The sequence below is a fragment of the Canis lupus genome, chromosome 5 (assembly GCF_003254725.2).
Source record: "Canis lupus dingo isolate Sandy chromosome 5, ASM325472v2, whole genome shotgun sequence".
In the NCBI taxonomy this organism is placed as follows: domain Eukaryota; kingdom Metazoa; phylum Chordata; class Mammalia; order Carnivora; family Canidae; genus Canis; species Canis lupus.
Window position 1 is genome coordinate 34882156 of NC_064247.1, and position 7175 is coordinate 34889330.

Sequence of the window (7175 nt, forward strand, 5' to 3'; positions counted from 1 at the left end):
TGTAGAGTTAAGACAAATTGATGACACAAGAGAAGGAGGGGATTATTGTGGGAGACAAGGCAAGAAGGTGCTGGAGTCCAGAGGCCAAGTGGCAGGTTTGAACTCTAAGAGGAACACTGACACCTCATATATTAGAAGACAGAGAGTGAGGGCAAGATGCAGATTAGTTGATAGATTTGATGGTGGGAAGATGAGGGAGTTCCATTTGCTTAATTCTGTTTTCTCCATGAAGTATGAGGTGTGAGGTCATTGGCTGAGAGCAAGGGCAGTGAAAGAGATGTAGTGGGGTATACAGAGAGAAAATGTGAAGTATTCATTTTGGAAAGCAAGAGGCTTGGCCAGAAGTATTGAGTTACAGTCATATACTTAAAGTGAGACCAGTTTAGCAGATCTGTTTTTCTTCACCAAGTTTAGTTACTTGGATATAGCCATGGAAAAGCCAACTTTAACCAAAGTGAGAGTTTATCAGACAAGAGAAATGTAGGGACAGGGCCAAAGGAGTTAAGCTTTTCAAGTGAGTTAATACAACATTCGACTATGAAATTTAAGCTTGGACAAGGAAGGAAATGAGAGGACATATCAGAACAATGAAAAAGTGGTAGTCAATGGATTAGAGGTCTTAATGATGTCAAAGAATTACAGGGATGGAATATTTAGAGTAGGTGAGCTGGAAGAAGAGGAGGTATTGGATAGAGATTGGAATAAATCCCACTTGGCGAGATGTGTCACTATCTTATATATGGTTGGATTTGATTTGCTAATATCTTGTTGGGGACGTTTGCATCCATGTTCATAAGAGATATTGGTCTGTAGTTTTTCTTTCTTATAATGTCTTATAATGTCTTAATATTACAGTCATTCTGCTTCATAAAATGAGTAAGAAAATGTTCCCTCTGCTGTTTTCTTGAAGACATTATGGAAAATTCATATTATTTCTCCTTAAATGTATAGTAGAATTCACCAATAAGAGTATTTGGACCTGATGCTTTCTTTTTTGGAAGCTTATTAATTACTGATTAAATTTCTTTAACAGATGTAGGCCAATTCAGATTATTATCTGTTTATCCTTGCATACTTTGGTTATTTGTTCAGAGATCGAATGGGTTGCTCAAGATTGAGATTTTTGTGAAAGTCAGATCTTGATCATGCTCAGCTACCTCAAACTACCTTCCAGGGGGTGATTTCCTCCACATACAAATAGTACATATAGTGATACTCATTCATTTAATTGCTATTGATGGAAGGGGGTGGTGGAAACAACTCATAAAAAAAGGTAAAGATGTTTCTTATTTGGGAATCCCTGGGTGGCTCAGCGGTTTAGCACCTGCCTTTGGCCCAGGGCACGATTCTAGAGTCCCGGGATCGAGTCCCGTGTCAGGCTCCTGGCATGGAGCCTGCTTCTCCCTCTGCCTGTGTCTCTGCCTCTCTCTCTCTCTCTCTCTCTCTCTGTCTATCATGAATAAATAAATAAATCTTTTTTAAAAAAAGATGTTTCTTATTCTATGTCACATTCTATGGGAAGTACAAGTTAGAGTAACAAGGTAGAGCTTACTGTGGGCAGGAGGCATGTTTGGTATGGCAAGCAGGATAGGCCTCTTTGAACTGAGGCTTGAATAATGTGAAATAATGATCTCTGCAGAAATCTGAATGAAGAATATTCTAAGCAGGGAAAATATGGGGATGTGAGTGAGGGAAAAATAGGTCCCTATTTTGAGTGCCTACCAAAAGCCATGTGAATATTCTAAGTATTTGATTTACAATGCTTCATTTTATCGCCATGCAAAGCTAAAGAATAGAAAATGTCAGTATTGCTGTATACTGACAAGGAATCGAGCTGGTTTAGTTAAATAAACTGCCCCAGGTCGCATAGCTGGTGTGTATGATAGAGCTAAGACTCAGTTCAGGCAGGGCAACCTCAGAGGCCATCACCCAGACCCTTGCTGTACAGCCTCTAGTGCCCCTTCCAACTCAGAGATTCTATGTTTATCTGATAATTTTACTGATACCATAAAAGCTATGCCAGAAGTAAAAAGCTAACAGTAATAAATGACTCCCATCAAATGACCTGCATTTTGTGAAAGCTGCATTTATGAGAATGGCAAGTGGTATTATGGCATCCTGTTGTTGAACATGCCATAATGCTTGCCACCAGAAGCCAGCATATTAAAAACCAGGGTACCATAAGCAAACCACCCCTCTGACACGTAGAACTATGTAAAGTACATGCTGCTAAACATAGAGACATGTAGGGACTTCTATTTTCTGTGCTACAGGAAATAAGTGGAGCCTTAAAAATGTTCTTCAGAAATTCTGTCTTGATAGCATATCGTTAATTTGCCCCTACTCACATGTGGCAGTTTTGTTCACTCATCTTCTGCCCCTGTTAGCTGTCTGTACCTTTCCATTTGAATAGAGTGAATAGACAAGCATCTGCTAGGTGTTATGATTAACTCAGAGGCATATGGATTTCCTGGGGAAGCAGGTTTAAATGGGAAAAAACTGGTGAGATAGAATTATTCAGCTTTTTCTAGTTAATTCTATTTCATTCTTTAGGGCCTTCCTGATATCTGGGGGTTGGTGTGTAGTTGTTTGGCTCACTCTTATTTTCCCCTCTAGTTGTTATCTGACATTTTACCTCTTAGCTGTGGGAAGTCATATGCTGTCCCCACTACTTGGGCAACATTAATAATTAATAATTGAGAATATAATGTCCCATGGATTGCAGAACTATAACAGTGGGCTAATCACTAAATTAGTGATTAGTGGATTTAATGGATTTTGTCCACTAAATCAGTGGACAAATTTAATTTTCACTTAAATCTTTAAATTTTTTTTTCCTTCTTATTTCCAGTTAGACAATGAGACACACTTTGAGGATCTTTTTCTGGTCAAGTCTTAGGTATGGTGCTAAATTCCCTTTATTCCAGAAAAGGAATACCAATAAATTGCTGCCATCCATGTTGACAGCTGGTATCTTCAACGGAATTGGAAGTAGAAGTAGGAAGAGAATATATTACATTCCTGAGTGGCAGGATATCAATTAGAGATAACTAGAAAGAAGTAAAAGGCACTTGTGTAGGGAGATGGGAGTAAATATATTAGTATTCCTGTGCTGGTTGTTGGTGGGTATTTTGCATTTCTGTAAAGGTTACTATGTAAACAGTTGCCTACTGGTTTTAAAGGTGTTGAAAGTAAAAGAAAGGAGTTTAAAAACCATTTTTTCCCTTAAATATGTGTTGTAGTTGATGACAATTTGGAAGTAAACTGTAAAGAAATAACAACTATTTTTCTTTAAACAAGTAAAACAGACTAATTGATCTAAAATCTGGATTTTCCTTGAGTACCAGGAGAGGTCAGACAGGATGTATTAATGGAGCAGGAGGCATAAAGCAGGACAGGATGCCTGAACAGAAGAGCTAAGACAAAGTGCAGGAATCAAAAGGGGAGAGGCAGGGGGAAGCATGCAGTAAATGAGAGGAGGAGAGAAGATGTAAGAACTGAGGGGGAAAGATAAGATGGGAAAGAATCATAGAACGGGAGAAGGTATAGGCAATCGCTCTAGAGAGATTCTCCCTCCTACTAGGGAAGGTTGCTTGGAGCCAGTGCCCTTGAAGGATGAGGAGGGTGGACTCACAAAGAGGAGGAAAGAGTATCATGGTCAGAAGCAACAGGAGCAAGGAGATCATGACAGTGATATTAAAATATGAGAAAGGAACATTTAAGTCTACCTGGGTGTCCTAGGACACGTAAGAGTGGATGCTATGACCCCTAAAGAAGGCATTACAGGGAGCCATGTGTAAGGGGACACTTAAGGAAAGGGTAAACAGTTATCAATTGGGTAACGGTTGAAGGGCATGCAGGCAGCAAATTCAAAGGTATGAAAACATTCATTCATCAATACTTTTGAATGTAACTATTGAGCATACCCTCTATTCAAGGCCCTGTGCCAAGTGGAGGGATATAGGAATGAGCAAATAAGACCCCAATCTGTATATGCTTCATGTAGCTTACATTTTAATGAAGGAGAAAGACATTATTTGCAGTTTTGTAAGTGAGAAGTAAAGAGTACATATAAAAGAGAAATCGGACCTATTCTAGAGGGGTGAAGTCTTTTTCTTAAAGTAGTGAAATTGAAGCTGAGATATAGAGGAAAGAATAGGCCTTAGCAAGTCCAAGTATAGAGATGAGAAATGAGAGTCCTTGAAGCCGAGGCTGCAACAGTGCTAAATCCCTGATATGAGGAGGCTCACTGTTTGTTCCTGGAACTGGACAGAGGTCAGTGAGGCCGAGACACACAGAGGGAGAAAGAGAATATTGCAAAGTGGAGCTTGCAAGGTGGGCAAGGGCCATGTTCAGGATTTTAATGTTTATGCTGAGAAAGAGCAAAGGGGGGGTGATTTTAAGCTGGACAGTGACATGATCAGTTTATTATTTTTAGAACGCTCTCTCTGGCAGCAGTTTAGTTTCTGTCAGAATGGGTTAGACTCAGGATGGAAAAGTAAATGTGTGGGAATCCAGGCAGTAGGTGATGGCCGTTGGATGGGGGATATGGCAGAAAAGACAGAAGTTGATGGTTTTGAAGGATATTTAGGAGTAGTAAAGAAAAACAGAATGACTGATTGGATATGGCTGAGTGAGGGTAGATCCATTTCAAGGTTGATTTCCTAGCTATTTAGCTTGAGCAACTGAATGATCCACTGTGATGGGGAACAGTATTGGAATATAAGAGAGGCTTAAGGATTGGAGGCTCTGGTCATGAATTAATTTTGACTGTGTTGAGTTTAAAGTTTCTGTTAGTAGAGAAAACAAGCCTGGAGCTCAGAGGAGAGAATTGGAATTGGGATTTAAATTTGGAATTCTCTTTGGTTATGGATGGTAATAGAAATAGACAAGATCCTCTGAGGAGGAAATGTAAACTGAGGGGAGAAGGCGCCCAAGATGGAAATGTGGGCCCCATCACATTGAGCTCACAGAAACATCTGATGGTTGGGCAGAGACAGATGAGCTGATGGAGGAGAAAGAGAGGCTAGAGAGCTGCAGCTATGAGGAACACCAAAGCAGGTCAGAGTTTGGGGAATCAAGGGAAGAAAACACTTTTACTGGGAGAGGAATGGTCAGATGTATAACATGGAGTTGGAAGGTCGAGTTGATTAAAGATTAGGAAGTGTCCATTTGATTTAGCAATGAAGAAATCATTGAGGATCACAGTGAGATCCATTTAGGTGGAATGGAGGGAGCAAAAGCCAGCCTGGAGTGGGTTGAGGAGTAGGTGGGAGGGGAGCAGATGGAGATAGTGTGTATATGCAACACACCTGAGAAATTTTGTTGGAGAAGAAAGTGGAGAAGTCAGAGAGGAGCTCGAGGAAAGAAATAGGGTCAAGAAAGTGTTTTAAGAAAGGATGCAGTAGAGTGAGAGATATTAGGAATAAAGTGGGAGAAAAGGAGTCCACTGTTTAATAATTCTAAGAAGGAGGGAAGAGATGAAATTTAGAACTGGGTTGAGGAGGTGGCCCTGAAATTAAATTAGAGGAGCCACCTCCACAGTGGAAGGATAAGTATGGCTTGGCAGTAGGAATGGGAGGCCATTTCCTTCTAATGGCATCTAATTTTTCTTTTAAGCAGGATTTGAGATCATCTGCTGGAGCCAAAGGTGGGGAATGGAGATTTGAAGGGAGCAGAGAACATTTGAAATAGGAAGAGAGGAAGTGAGCAATTACCTGCATAACTCCAGTGGAGTTTCTGGTTGGGAATTTATAGTGGTACCATCTTCTGGCAGATGTGGAGTAGTGAATTGTTGGATTCATTCAGGTTTAGTTTCTTCCCACTCAAGTGTGACAGGAGATAGAAGATGGCAAAGAAGTTTTGGGTGTTGTGAGGAGAGTGGACAAAAAAGCAGATTATGAATTTTTACTTACTTGGGAGAGAAATAGGGGCTGATGAATATGGAAGAAATAAAAGATTAGAGTACTGGAGGTTCCAGGTGGTTAAATAAGAACTGTTAGATTGGGGATAATGCAATATGCAAGCTAGAAGATCAGAAAGGAGCTGCTTGATTTGATGAGTGTGAGGTTTGGGCATTTTCCTGAGTGAGGCTGTGAACAAGGTGGAGGGGAGAAGGCGCTGGAGGGTGGGAGTCAGTATATTGATGGCATCGTCCATGTGGACAGTGAACTCTCCCAGGCATGCAGTAAGTACTGGGTGGGCAGAAAAGAGGTGCCAAAATTGTAACAAAGGAAGTCAGTCGAAGACAGCAGCAGGTAAGGGGAATAACAGAATAGGATGAATCTCAAGAAAAGCTTTCTATAAAAGGATAAGCAGCAGTGGGGATGGAGGCAGGATATCATTTCTAGCTCAGGACTCCTCAAGAACTTAAGTTCTGAAAGCCTGCGAGAGTAAAGATCACCTCTTAGAAGAGCTTCCTGGGGAAGCGCTGTGATCAGGGAGGCATAGATTTCAATTCAAAGTGCAGGTTGAAATGTCACATTAGAATAAACAATTGTCTCTAGGGATCAACACAAAATGAGTGGAGGCACCTAACAACCCAGACAGATCTTCCCCCGGAGCTGAGTCCGGAGGACTGTAGCTGGATAACAACCCACTAGATAGCACACTTTGAGACATGTAGTCTTGTATTCTTTTTAAATAGTTGTACGGTTCCTGTAAGATCTTTGTTACCTTGCTAGTTGACAAGATACTTGTTATTTTACCTGCTCCTTGCCTATTAAAAATGAGGTAAGAGGAAGGCCCGGGCTAGCCTCAGCCATGTTGCTCTGTAATGGTGATACCAATCACAGTCATGATGGTGGTGTTGCCGCAGCTCTGTAGAAAGGCACAGCATAGCAATCAAATAATGAGGGCAGGGAACTGATGGGAAAAAATTAATTGGCCTTCCAGTACTGTCAGAAGCAATGCAAGAAAGCCTTGTGGGAGACACAGAACTTTCCAGAGAGAGCACAGATGAGGCAAATATATTCATTCTTAACTCCCATTTCCCATTCTAATGTGACAGCAAGGGAAGGTACCCAGGGGAACCACTTAAACATACCGCAGGGAGCAAAACACTAAAAATCTCTCTTATATTTAAAAAGGACTAGAAAATCCACAGAATATATTTCCCTCTCAGGGGATCCTCATCCCAAATTATTAGTTCATGTTGTGATAGTGAAGAGTTGCCT